The sequence below is a fragment of the Astyanax mexicanus genome, chromosome 2, assembly GCF_023375975.1.
Source record: "Astyanax mexicanus isolate ESR-SI-001 chromosome 2, AstMex3_surface, whole genome shotgun sequence".
Classification (NCBI taxonomy): Eukaryota; Metazoa; Chordata; class Actinopteri; order Characiformes; family Acestrorhamphidae; genus Astyanax; species Astyanax mexicanus.
Window position 1 is genome coordinate 29,261,806 of NC_064409.1, and position 14,940 is coordinate 29,276,745.

The following is a 14,940-nucleotide window of genomic DNA, read 5'->3' on the forward strand; positions in this document are numbered from 1 at the left end:
GAAACTTTTACTCCTCCTCTCCTACTCCTCCTTTCCTACTCCTCCTCTCCTACCCCGGAAGAAGGTGGAGGAATCGAGGAGAGGAGAGGAGGAGGAGGAATGGAGGGAAGGAGCTGTAATTGGGGAAATGGGACAGCTGATCCCTTTTAGATAGGATGTTGACTACCGTTGAACTGAGCCAATCACAACGCTCACTTTCAGCACGTTTCAGAACATTTCTATCACACACAGCCAAAAATTCAGATATTCCAATAAAATCCTGTTTACTCCCAGCCGCATTTTAGGCCGCATCTCTGACCAGTGACTCTGGCAGCCCTGTCTGACCTCAGCCTTATGAGGGATTCAGTTTCCTCATCAGTCCCTAAGTTAAAATAAATAAGTAAATAAATGAATTAATTAAAATTATATATATTATAAATAATGTTTTTATATGTATAACATGATACACATAGGATCATAAATATAGGCGTGGATGCAGTAATGTCATTGGAAAATCCTTAAAAGTCTTCCGGAGTAGGATACACTGATGTAACCTCCGTTGGAAGCCTACTACAGGTGGATTTTAAGCGGCTTCTTTCGTCTCCTACGGTATTCGGACAGGCGGCAAGATGGCCTCACGAAATCAGTTTCTGGGTCACGGAGGAGAGGAGGAGGATCGGTAGGAAAAAGGAGACACTTTTGGGGTTTCTGGACGCAGCCAACATCATGCTCATTGACACTGCTTTATTGTTTAGGGGACACGGTAAAACGCGGAACATATGGGATCTTGCCTAAACGACTAGCCTTTTCAGCAACTGGCGACTGCCTATTTGAGTGCTCGGAAAAAGACTCACCATTTAACTGGAATATTATTTCTTTTTTCAGAATGGACGCCGCTGATATCCACAGTGAAAAGTGGAACTGTGTAAACTGTTTATAGACTCCTGAGCTGAAAGCTCACCTCATGAAGCTCAATTGCCTTTTTCTGCGTTTTTTTCTTATCGCTAATTAGATGCATACTGCCACCTATCGTTCAATTACTGAGGAGGGAGCCATCCAGCCTGTTTTTTCGGGTTACAAAACAGTCTAGGACCAGTTTCCCAAATGTTTCGTAGCACTAAGACAAGTCTGAGATGGTTGAGCGAGCTTCACACTGAGCTCTCTCTCCATGTTTAAATGTTCTTAATGCTAAGAGGGAAACAGGACCCAGACCTTTACCATGAAATATACTATTTCTACTCTGGAATATGTTGTTGTTTGTTATTGTTATTTTTTGTTATTAATAAAAATCAAACGTAATTATGTCTGATCATCATTACATTTTTCTACATTTCACCCAAACTAATTGGAATTAAACATACACCCAAGCATTATGTCTACATAAATAAAGACTGATACAAATCCTGCTTTTGTTATTATTTTTTCCTTTTAGGTGTGTTATTGTATTCATTCTTTTTTCTCTCTCAAAATTGGCATAATTTAGGTCTTTATGTGTATTTAGTTTTTTTTAATGATAAATTGGTAGGTCATTTAGCTGCAGGGTATTTTTGTGATAATGATATTCTTGGTGACAATAAATTAAATATTTTAAAGAATTTAAATAAATAAACTTTTGAAACACAATAAATACTATAGTTTTATATAGTATAACAGTTTAAAACATTTAGTAGAAACGAAAAAAATTTAAACCTACCTGGCCTGCTCAATATTTAAATTGTAGTATTTATTATTATAGATATAGATTAATGCAGGTATTTCCCCTTGTCTAACAATAACAACAACAATAATAATAATAACAGTATTGGTGATAAAACAAGCTTTTTAAAACAACAAAGCAACAGTTTGAGAGAATTTAGGGAGAAATAGAAAGTAAGTAAAAAAATATGATATACAAAAGGAATTCTAGTGATTACAGAGACTAAATTACACACAGCTGGACTCTATTAACTAATTAAGTGACTTCTGAGGACAATTGATTGCACTGGATTTTATTTAGGGGGTTCAGAGTAAAGGGGGATGAATATTTTTGAAGGTCACATTTAGATTTTTATTTGATTGAAAATTTGAAAACCATGTATCATTTTCTTTCAACTTCACAATTATGTGCTACTTTGTGTTGGTTTGTCACTTAAAATCTCAATCAAATATATTTAAGTTTGTGGTTGCGAAGTGACAAAAGGGGGTATGAATAATTTTGCAAACCACTCTGACTCTGTCTTATTCAAAATTGACTATAGGGTTTTGATGCAACATATTTTTCCACAACACAAATGAATAGTTATCCAATAACACCATGTAATCCTTGCAGAATACATTCCATGTTTCAATAATGTAAGTATCAAATTATATTAATGTATCATTTTGGAGTAAATGGGTACCAAACTAAACAAAAAGTCTATTCGGTTTTATAGGACTGCAAAATCTGTTTTATGGAAACTGAATAGACTTTTTTTTTATTTGGTATCCCATTACTTCAAAATGATACAGTAATATCACTTAAAACATATACCTTGAATACATAAGAATTTGTACTTCATTTGACTTCCCAGTGGATCTATGCAGTGTAGCGGCTCAGTGGTTTAATACCTGGTGCTAATTGAGATGTTGAAATATTTTTTAATTGGGCGCCAGTTATTAAATTAATTTAATTAGATTAATTAATTAATTAATTAATTAATCAAATTAATTAATAACACAAGACATCTCAGGGTGTGGTTTCTACAGGTGACAGAAATTTTCATAACCAAGTTATCCAGAAAAACACACTGAAATGACAGGTTTTGTAAAATAAAAGTATTTATTAAATCACACATATATGAGTAAATAATTCATTAAAAAGTCATAAATGTAGCCATTAGATATCAAATCATAGTGTAGAATGATAAATGAGAAATAAACAACAAACACGTTATAATACTGATATGAAAGGAATAAAGATTAATAGAACTATTAAGTGAATATTTCTAAATAAGGGTCTAAATGTAATGAGGTCAAACTAATCAAATGAGAACACTAAAATAAGTAGATAAGTAAGATATTTTACGGCCTACAAAGATCATCCCTTTCGCCAAATAACTAAAAATTAATCTATACTAAGAAGAGAGTTAAGAACAATAACCAAACTAGACTTGACCAACCAAAACACCAATTGCTGAGAGAAATACCCAAACTGCCTTACTCTGAGACGTCTACAAAGGGGGGTCCCCATCGGTTCGGTCCGCTGTTTAAACCTCTTGTTCGGCTGACATCCTGCACCCCTAGAAGGTCCGGTGTGGACCCATCCGCAGGGTAAAGATGGTGCTCTGTGGGCCAGCGGCGCACCTGGACGACACCCGCTTCTAGTCTCTGCACAGGGAAGGCCTTCCCTGGAGCTGGCTCGGCTGGCGTACCCTCTCGGTGATCCGTCGGTTGGTCTAGTTGGTTTACTGAACTATATTAACTATCTTGGCAAGCAGGAGAACTCTGTAGATCATAAAATAGCCTAGTTATTTAAACTAGGATAGCTAATATTAATATACTTGAAGATTAAATGCACTAGTCTAAGAAAACTAACTTAAGATGACTACACTAATAGTATATCCTTTCTCCATCTCTGGGCTCCCTAACCTCTCTCCTCTAACTGTTTTCCTCAACTCATCTTCTTCCACTCCTTCTCTAACTCCAACTGCTTCTCCTCCAACTCCTCCGAACTGAACTGGAAACTCTAAACTGGCAACTGAACTGTGTCTGCCCAGTTTTACTATTAGTCTCTGTGGCCTGTTTGGCCCCTGAGCTATGATTGGCCCTGTGGCCCAAATGTCTGTGTTTTGATTGGTCTAGGAGCAATTTCAAACTTTGGTGGGGATTCACAAAGGGCCATAAACCCCCCCCCTCGCTCACATGGTCAGCATGCTTCAGCATTTTTCTAATAGATCAAACCAAAAGAAAACTCAATTAAACAGTGGATCAAAATACATTTTTCAGCATATCAGTTTGTGAGGATAAATTCAGGAAACAAACAATCTTACAATTGAATCACAATAAATGTAATATATATATATATATTGCCCACAAACATGTAATATTCAAGATAATCTTAGAAATACAACGATGGATGGTACTCTGTCAGAAAGAGATCAAGAGTCATGTTATTATTTAAACCCAATTAAATCACTTAAAAGATAATACATGGTTAAACCACTGATAACCAAATAAAGCTAAATTATCAAATGCTAATTAAACCTTGTTGATTCAGACTTGAATGTGTAGGAGAATTCAATCAGGACACATCCAAACACATGTACCATATACCAGACACATATACCATTATTTAGTAAACATTCTATAAAACACCTTTTTTATATAGTCAATATATATGTATTTTAAGCAACATCTTCTGAGTGAGAAATTCCTCCCCTTTGCTGATTGTTCAGATAAGGCTTGGTCCTTGCCTGTCTGAATTTACGACGGTGGGGGAGGTTGGTGAACAGAGAGCAGAGAGACTCACTTACAAACGGTCAATGGAATTTCCAAGCTTAGAACATTTCTCTTAATTTCATTAATCTTATTTCTAAGTGATTGCAGAAATAACTAGGCACAAACCCCTAAATTGGTATAATATTTGGTGAATTAACAATTTCCAAGGCATTAATTAAGTTTTGACACTCTCTTAAATCCGCAGTCCCGTCCTAGTGATGGTGTTGCAAATGTTCCAAATGTTTACCTTAACTCCGAGGTTTATGACTTGGAGGAATGTAAACAGAATTTTACCCTAAACTCGCATTTAGGGCTCTTGAGCGAAGCTGAGTGAAGAAATAGTCAGTAAATGTCATTTTGAAATTTAAGGTTGTTTGAAAAAAAGATTACTCCAAGGGTTTTTTAGAGTGTTCTGGGTTTGAAGTTTCCTTATAGGCCGTAAAGTGGGGGTAGTGTGTGTGTGTGTGTGTAAGCAATGAAGAAATCCTCTGGTTAATCCACTACATTCCCCCCCCATCGATCGATGGGCCACTGGACGTTGGGTCATCGGTCGATGTCAACGTGGATTTCTGTAGACAGAGCATGTTAGGGTACATCTTTCATGCAATTGGTGTCTTGTTGGTCATGCTTTCTTAAGACAATCTACTACAAGGTCGCTGACAGAGTTTTTGGTCTAATGGGTATACAATTTCTCTTTTGAGGTATCTGTCAGTTTTTTTTTTTTGTAGCTATTGGCTTTTGGTTCTGAATAAAATAGTTAATTTAATGTGATAGTGTGGCAACAAGCATAGGAAAGGGTCACAAATAGTTTGCTAGCTATTTGTTCCTTTATAACTTTATCAAGACAACCTACCCATAAGGTATGCTTCAATAATTAGCCACTACTTAGTCAACAATTGAGAACAATATAGCGGAGCAAACGTAGTCAGAAGGGAAACAAAATATGTTTTGGGCACCTGAAGAGAGGAGAAAGAAAGAAAAAAAAAAAAATTGGCACCCCCCCTCTCCACGTATTTATTATACTGCTATGCTAATGGTTTGAAATGGTGATTCAAACACTAGGTTTAACAAAATATCCAATTTGTTGTGAGTTATGCTACTTGGATAGGTGAGTTCCAGACAGTGAATGTGTGGTACTTTCTCAATTTAACAATTGCGTCAGGTCAGAATATGGTGGACAATGAACACTCAGTGTGTCTAAGTATTTGGCCCAGTATTATGATTTAACCTAGGGCATTATCGGTCCCGACTTGTCCCATGGGGCTTTTGCATAGTTTAATTGGGTTACAGTGAACTTGTTTGAGAATCGGTTTAATAAAACACTGACGATGCGGGATTTGGTTCCAGATGCGAGGCAGTTTGTCTGCCCCTGCATGAGGACCAAACCAATGAGACCTGAGCTCGCGAATTGTTTTGCCAGTGCTGTGCTGGGACCTCACCAGTAGCTTGTCAGCAGTGTAGCACAATGGTTGGTATCCAAGCGTGCTTTTTCCCAGTTTTGGGTGTTTCCGCAGTTCACCGCTAGAACGGTGAGATATACCAACACCTGAGAAAGTGTGGTTCAGCGAAAAAGTTGTGGCCTGAGCCATTTCAATAGGGTCTGGGGGACGTCCCCCCCATCTGGCAAATACACCTGCCACAGTGATGAGATGTTTGTTCCTTCGAACAAATTTCATGAGTCTTTCAACCCAATCCATTTGTGGAATTGGCCATACACCACACAGATCTTCTGAAGATTGGGGCTGAAAACACACTAGCCTTTTTCCAACAAGTGGCAGATATGTCAATTGTGGGAATGCTCGGTGTGTTTCCCCCATCATTTTGTGGTCCACCCATGGGTGATCGAGGGCCTGGGCTAGGCTCTCCCCCCCATGGCGCTGAGGCACCACGAATGAAGATGAAGCGTGTGTATCTGGGGCATAAACAAACAGGCCCTTGAGCATCCTGAAAGACGCACAGTAAGTGGCAAGTGGATCAAGTTGAAATGCCAGTGTTCTGAAAGAAGTGTTGCCACATGCACCAATTGTCATGTTAACTTTCCATTTGATTTGAGCATTCCGAAAAGCACATCCATCTGTGTAGATGGTGGGAATGTTTTTACATTCATAAGAATCCAAGGGACTGTGTTTGTCTGGAACCACTGGTGCAGGAACAAGAAGAGAACAATCCTTTTGGTGCACGAACAGAGGATCACAGTTAGTCCGTGGCAAGGAACCTGCAGGTGTTCTGTGAACAGCTGACTTGTCAGCCCATGGAACAAAGATTTCACCGTTGACCGTTGTGTTAAGAGTGAATGACTTTCCAGCTTTTGGGTTGTACTCATCTACAGCCGTAGAGGGAGTCAATGCCCATGAACAGGTGTTTTGTTTTAGAATCATGGTAGGGGATTCTGAGGATGGTGGTTTCAGAACCCTGACAGTGAGCTTCTCATTGATTCCCGTGGAATTTGAAGGTTCAATGAGCTTGTGTGGCTCAATGTTGCTAGCAACATGATAGCATTGAACTCTATCCTGTGCCTTAGGACAGGGCAGGGGTTCGCAAACCTGTGCCCAGATTCTACGATGCTGAAAGTCAATCAATGGTTTGAACCGGTCAAGGAGGTCTTTGCCAAAGAGCAATGGGACGTTCTCCAATGGAGAAATGTGAATTGGATGGGTGAGGCTCATTGGACCGATGGCAACGTGCACCAGGGCTGCAGAATGCAGAGTGATACCAGTGTGCGAATATGGTTGAAGGTGAAGAGCACACTTTTTCAGAGGTATCTTTTTGTTGTTTCGGCGGGCTGTCGCCCTCACCTGGTCAAAAAGTGAATTTGACATTAAAGAAATGTCTGACCCCGTGTCCAAAAGAGCTTCATACCCGAACACATCTTCCAGCCTGGTGGCTAGATAGAATTTTGGTGTTGAACCTTTCTCGGTTAAGAAACCCAAGAATTGTTTAGGTGGTGGGTCCTCCAGGCTGAGGGAAGGAGCTTCCTCAGTGTGGTTGTTTTCAGCGTCTGGCTGTACAACCCAGGCTGCATTGGAGTGGATGGATTTCGCACCCCCCCAAGCAGGTTGATCTGGAGCATGGACAATTGGCAAGAATTCAGATTCAGCATTGTCCTGCTTGCGTATTTCGTTACGAAATTGTCTGAGCAGACTGCCGTCTTTAGTGCTCAGGTTAGTTGGATATGTCTCATGCTTGTGCCCTTTAGGTGGACACCAACGTTTGTGGTGCTTTGGGCTCCTTCTCCTGAGCGGAGATTGAAGTTTGCTGGAGCTCTGTGCTCGAGCATGGTGCTGTGAGTGTTTGCCATTCCAACTGCGTTTTATCCTACCTTTCCTTCGATAGGAGGGCTTTTGGTCACTTTGCTGGGCCCAATGTAGGGACGAGCGACGCCAAGAGTGGAACACTCTCTGGTTTTTGTGGTTTAACTGGGTCTTAGGTGGCATTGGAGCCTTGTGTGCCCCTTTTTGCTTGACGTGGGAGGACTGCTCATTAATTATCAGGACGTCATTTGACTCTGATTTTTTATTAATGTTTTGTTGGAACTTAGCAAATCCTCTGAGAGCCAAATCACGCAGCTGCCGGCTTGTTAGCGTACGAGGGCAGGCTGCGACTCCAAAAGAGCGACTGGTGGAGGGATGGAGGTTTCTCACGAACAATGTTTTGAAAACTTCCTCTTCCTCCATTCCAGGCTCATTTCTATAGCCGAAATAAGCTAGCCTGAGGCGGTGATAGTACTGTAGGGGTGTTTCCTGGCGTCTCTGCTTAATTGCAAGAGCTGCAGCAAGGCCGGTTTGAACAAGGTGGTTGGAGAACTCATTCTCCAAAGCCTTGCAAAGAGCAGGATAATCTCTCTTAACCTGGGGTGGTTGGCGCTCAATGAAACGTCCAACTTCCCGACTAGAGGACACCTTAATGAGGTAGATTTTATCATGTACCGTGGCCTTGGGGAAACGGCGTAAGAAGAAGTCAATGTCGCGAAGATACTGGTGGACATCATTAGAACCGTCCGGTTCTGGTTCAAAGCGTGGGATGTTACGCGCAATTTTGTCCAAATCTCTATCAGAGGGTGCTTGAGGTTGCACAGAGGTCCCATGTGGCTGAGAACGCTGAGTGAACCTTGGTTCTACTGGCGCTTCAGCACCTTTAAGGGAGACTAGAGGGATTGTATTTGTGGATGGTTGTTGCTTAGGATCCGGAACCCCAGGGGTTCCTGATTTACCAGCTGGATTGATGGGGGAGTCTCCCTCCATCATCAGCTCAAATGTTAACTCTGTTTGGTCTCGAGTTAATTTGACTGCATTGTTAGCATGTGCTAATTCAGTTTGTAGCTCAACCTGTCTTGCAATAGCATGTTTTAGTTTTTCCTGTGACTGAGCTGCAAGTTGGGTAGCTATGTTGGCTTCCTTTTGAAGCAGCTGCACTTCGGTTTTGAGGTCTCTTTGGTTCATTTCAGACTGTACAGTTTTGTTCTCTAGGTCTGCAACTCTATCATTTAAAGTCACAATCTCTGCTTGGAGATTTTGAATGGTTTTGGAGGAAGCAGCAAGTTGATCCTGTGACAACAGCAGTTGTTTCCACAGTATTAGGGAAATCGGATCCACTTGTTGCTTGCCCTCAAGGATTTTAGATACACACTCATTGAGGCTTTTGGCAATTAGTGCATGGAGACCCCCACTGTCCATTTGTTGGACTGGGACGGTAAGTCCTGGGGGTAAACCAGCTGTAAGCTCTAAAAGAGCTTTTTCAGTGACACACATTTTGATTTACGTAAAGCACGTGGAATCAAACAATTTTGGTGACAAACAAGTTTATTTTATGTACGAGTTAATTAGCATTGTGCCTTTTCTAAGAAGAAAATCTGTAAAAGTGGGTGACCTAAGGTTACAATTAGCAGATTAATTTTAAAAGGATAGTTAGATTTGTCGTCAGTGGTGCTAGTGAACAGTTTAATAACTGTAGGCCACTATATGCAATATGTCTAAATATGAGTATAGTTATTAACTATGTACAGGATGGGAGAATTTAACTATGTATTAAGCACAGGTGTGCTGGGTATATGGTTGAGTAACTGATAACTGGATAGGTTTTTTTTTTTTTTTTTTTTTAATGGTTAATTAATTAATTAATTTCAATCAGTTATTAATAATTGATCTTAATCGATCAATAATTAATCTTAATTTATTTGAAGATGGTTGAATTAAATTGAAAATAATTAATTAACAAAAATTTCATTAACTTTACTCAATCAAATTGATGAAAATGACCAGTTAATTATTTTATGTTGTGATTAGTTACTCAATGGAGATTGCTATTTAGCTTGGTTCAATGTAACATAAAGAGTAATGTTTGAGAGAGCAGACCTGAAACTTAAATTTAACTATTTAATACTAACCGATTAAATGAATGCAGTTATTTGTTTACTTATTCACATACCATTTAACCAAACCACAATGCAAATTCCCTTTATTAACTTAACGAAAAGTTTGTTTGAAATTGGCACCCTCTGGCGACAGAAACTCTAAATGCACTCTACAGGATGATAGCAATTACACAAGTACAACACCAGGTGGCGACACAGCTATGTGGCTAAGTGGCTCCCTCTGGTGGTCAAACAAATGAGATGCACCTTTCTGCACTGTATGCAGTTACCCAAATCAAACACCAGATGGCGATGTGGCAGTGTACCCCCCCTAGTGGTGAGGGGTAGTAAAACACCCTTTGAGTTTGAGTGTAAATAGTCAGGCTGTCCACCAGATGGTGGCAGAGGCCGACTGGTGGGAGTGGTCACGCCCACTGATGATGCCACGTTAAGGACCGCCCCTTGGGTCTGGGACCTGGTCAGCAGATTTGACTGACTCAGTCGACTGTGAATAGCAGAGGAGAAGGACACGGCTGTCCGAAAGTTTAACACAGCAGCAACACACTGACTTCACAAGATGAGCAAAGAGGATTTACATCCTGGCGTGGTTAGTTTAATCACGCACACAATAAACTTCCTGCCACTCAGGGTGGTGTTACGTAAAAGTTAGCTACTCTTTTACGCACGTGGAAGTGTCCAGTACTGCAGGATTTTACGGATTTCGCGCAAAAACCGGCAGTTTTAACTGGAGCGCGGAGTCAATGAGCCGGAAATTCGCGACTCAAAGCTGCGCGAAGGCCTTATCAGATCAACACTGGCAAAATATGTCTATTTTACCGGAAACAGTTCGAACTTTATGTAAGTACACACGTATATACACGTATATACACCCGGGTTTAAGGTTGCCCACACACGGCGGTGTGTCAACCAAGCTTATTTTACAAATAAGAGTAATGTTTTCAAGAGCGCTCGCATACCACACACACAACTGTACACGTTATACAGACACACAGGGGACCGTGCGCGTGACACGCACACACACAGGGGACTGGCCAGTCCTGAATTGTAAACAAAAAACACGTGTAGAACATGTGCGTGTATTTCTAACACGCTGGGTTTATGCAGTTAACTCCAGCTAGGCCAGCTAGCCAGCAGCTAACGCATTTAATAATAAAAACAAAATACACTTTATTCTGCAACTTACAGCGCTATTTTCTGGAACTGGTTATGAAATGTGTATATTCTGGTCTCGCGGCGGAGAGCCAATAATAATCCTGCCCCACGTTGGCGAGCCAATTATGTAGCGGCTCAGTGGTTTAATACCTGGTGCTAATTGAGATGTTGAAATATTTTTTAATTGGGCGCCAGTTATTAAATTAATTTAATTAGATTAATTAATTAATTAATTAATTAATCAAATTAATTAATAACACAAGACATCTCAGGGTGTGGTTTCTACAGGTGACAGAAATTTTCATAACCAAGTTATCCAGAAAAACACACTGAAATGACAGGTTTTGTAAAATAAAAGTATTTATTAAATCACACATATATGAGTAAATAATTCATTAAAAAGTCATAAATGTAGCCATTAGATATCAAATCATAGTGTAGAATGATAAATGAGAAATAAACAACAAACACGTTATAATACTGATATGAAAGGAATAAAGATTAATAGAACTATTAAGTGAATATTTCTAAATAAGGGTCTAAATGTAATGAGGTCAAACTAATCAAATGAGAACACTAAAATAAGTAGATAAGTAAGATATTTTACGGCCTACAAAGATCATCCCTTTCGCCAAATAACTAAAAATTAATCTATACTAAGAAGAGAGTTAAGAACAATAACCAAACTAGACTTGACCAACCAAAACACCAATTGCTGAGAGAAATACCCAAACTGCCTTACTCTGAGACGTCTACAAAGGGGGGTCCCCATCGGTTCGGTCCGCTGTTTAAACCTCTTGTTCGGCTGACATCCTGCACCCCTAGAAGGTCCGGTGTGGACCCATCCGCAGGGTAAAGATGGTGCTCTGTGGGCCAGCGGCGCACCTGGACGACACCCGCTTCTAGTCTCTGCACAGGGAAGGCCTTCCCTGGAGCTGGCTCGGCTGGCGTACCCTCTCGGTGATCCGTCGGTTGGTCTAGTTGGTTTACTGAACTATATTAACTATCTTGGCAAGCAGGAGAACTCTGTAGATCATAAAATAGCCTAGTTATTTAAACTAGGATAGCTAATATTAATATACTTGAAGATTAAATGCACTAGTCTAAGAAAACTAACTTAAGATGACTACACTAATAGTATATCCTTTCTCCATCTCTGGGCTCCCTAACCTCTCTCCTCTAACTGTTTTCCTCAACTCATCTTCTTCCACTCCTTCTCTAACTCCAACTGCTTCTCCTCCAACTCCTCCGAACTGAACTGGAAACTCTAAACTGGCAACTGAACTGTGTCTGCCCAGTTTTACTATTAGTCTCTGTGGCCTGTTTGGCCCCTGAGCTATGATTGGCCCTGTGGCCCAAATGTCTGTGTTTTGATTGGTCTAGGAGCAATTTCAAACTTTGGTGGGGATTCACAAAGGGCCATAAACCCCCCCCCTCGCTCACATGGTCAGCATGCTTCAGCATTTTTCTAATAGATCAAACCAAAAGAAAACTCAATTAAACAGTGGATCAAAATACATTTTTCAGCATATCAGTTTGTGAGGATAAATTCAGGAAACAAACAATCTTACAATTGAATCACAATAAATGTAATATATATATATATATTGCCCACAAACATGTAATATTCAAGATAATCTTAGAAATACAACGATGGATGGTACTCTGTCAGAAAGAGATCAAGAGTCATGTTATTATTTAAACCCAATTAAATCACTTAAAAGATAATACATGGTTAAACCACTGATAACCAAATAAAGCTAAATTATCAAATGCTAATTAAACCTTGTTGATTCAGACTTGAATGTGTAGGAGAATTCAATCAGGACACATCCAAACACATGTACCATATACCAGACACATATACCATTATTTAGTAAACATTCTATAAAACACCTTTTTTATATAGTCAATATATATGTATTTTAAGCAACATCTTCTGAGTGAGAAATTCCTCCCCTTTGCTGATTGTTCAGATAAGGCTTGGTCCTTGCCTGTCTGAATTTACGACGGTGGGGGAGGTTGGTGAACAGAGAGCAGAGAGACTCACTTACAAACGGTCAATGGAATTTCCAAGCTTAGAACATTTCTCTTAATTTCATTAATCTTATTTCTAAGTGATTGCAGAAATAACTAGGCACAAACCCCTAAATTGGTATAATATTTGGTGAATTAACAATTTCCAAGGCATTAATTAAGTTTTGACACTCTCTTAAATCCGCAGTCCCGTCCTAGTGATGGTGTTGCAAATGTTCCAAATGTTTACCTTAACTCCGAGGTTTATGACTTGGAGGAATGTAAACAGAATTTTACCCTAAACTCGCATTTAGGGCTCTTGAGCGAAGCTGAGTGAAGAAATAGTCAGTAAATGTCATTTTGAAATTTAAGGTTGTTTGAAAAAAAGATTACTCCAAGGGTTTTTTAGAGTGTTCTGGGTTTGAAGTTTCCTTATAGGCCGTAAAGTGGGGGTAGTGTGTGTGTGTGTGTGTAAGCAATGAAGAAATCCTCTGGTTAATCCACTACAGCAGTTAGAGGTATCACATGCCACAGTTAGTATGCACTTGCACAGTATATTAACATAGTCTATAAACATATGTACAAATGTACAGTTTGCCAAAAACAGAATAATACATTTCGAAAACCCCTTTTCAAATACAAAATAAACCAATTACTTTAGAGCATGGTTACAAAGCCTTCCGTATAACTATTAATGGCAAAGTAATTAGGGTGCAATTACGAATATAAAAGATGTTAAACCACAATATACAATTAAAACACCCAACAATGTTTTAATTTTTATGGAGCTTTTAGCTAATATGATGGCATTTAAAATGGTCCGACTTTACATGTTCTAAGTCTTTTTCATTTACTGAATATGAATGGAAATCCACATATTTTATGTTTTGTTTACCTTCATCAGAGAGAAAATGTTAAACTTGTCTACCCTCTGATTTCAGCACCCAAAGGTCTGAGGGGCTCTCCTTTATTCTGATAGCATGTCTTGGGCACTAGTCCTGAAATGTATTTTACTCAACATAAGGGGCTTACTAGGGGAAGTAGGATTTTGACAGTGCGACACTGCCAAAAAATGACACTGCCAAACTCCCCCACAGACCCCTACAATGAGTCTAGAGAAAAATACATTCAGGACTCAGCCTAGAGCCCAAAACATGCTATCAGAATAAAGCAGAGACCATTTAGGAAATGTAGTGGAGTTAAAGTAAAAGTGCTCCTCCCAGTACTTCAGTAAAGATACACCAAAATAAAGCTTGGTCAAGTTGCTCAAGCTGGTATTAAATAAATCAGGGGAACTTTATTAATCTGAGATTAGGGATGGAACCCTTCTGAGTTGAAGTTCCACAGAAGACCAGTGAGCATTATAAACCCCATATATGCAAAAAAAGAAGAAGAAAAAACTTGACCAAAGTATACAGATCCAGACACTAGAAACATAAAATAGAGGAAGATGATCCAGCACATAACTGGAGTTATACATAGGGCCCATTCCCTTCCCCTTTACTATACTCTCTCACTCAGTCACCTTAAACAACATGACAATCACCTAACAGCTAGGTTGCTGTTTATGATCCGAGTTCATCCTGCCTTTGTTTGAGTAACGGTCTCTACTGTCTAGAGAAGACTCTACATTTGTGGAGGATTGCTTTGAGGATCTAATTTTATTCAGTTACAAAAGCGTAAGTAACGTCAGGACGTTGGATGTTCATGCCCCACCTCATTCCCACCTCATCCCCAAATCAACCTAGAAGTGTTGTATGCAGCAATACCATTCCAGAGAATACAGTTCTACTCCACAGCTCAATGGAATAAAGGGTCCACAAATGTTTGCACACCGTTGTTTTGTGTACAACAAATACTGCAATTTAGCATACTATTATTATTATTATTATTATTATTATTATTATTATTATTATTATTATTATTATTATATTAATAATAATAATAATAATAATAATAATAATAAT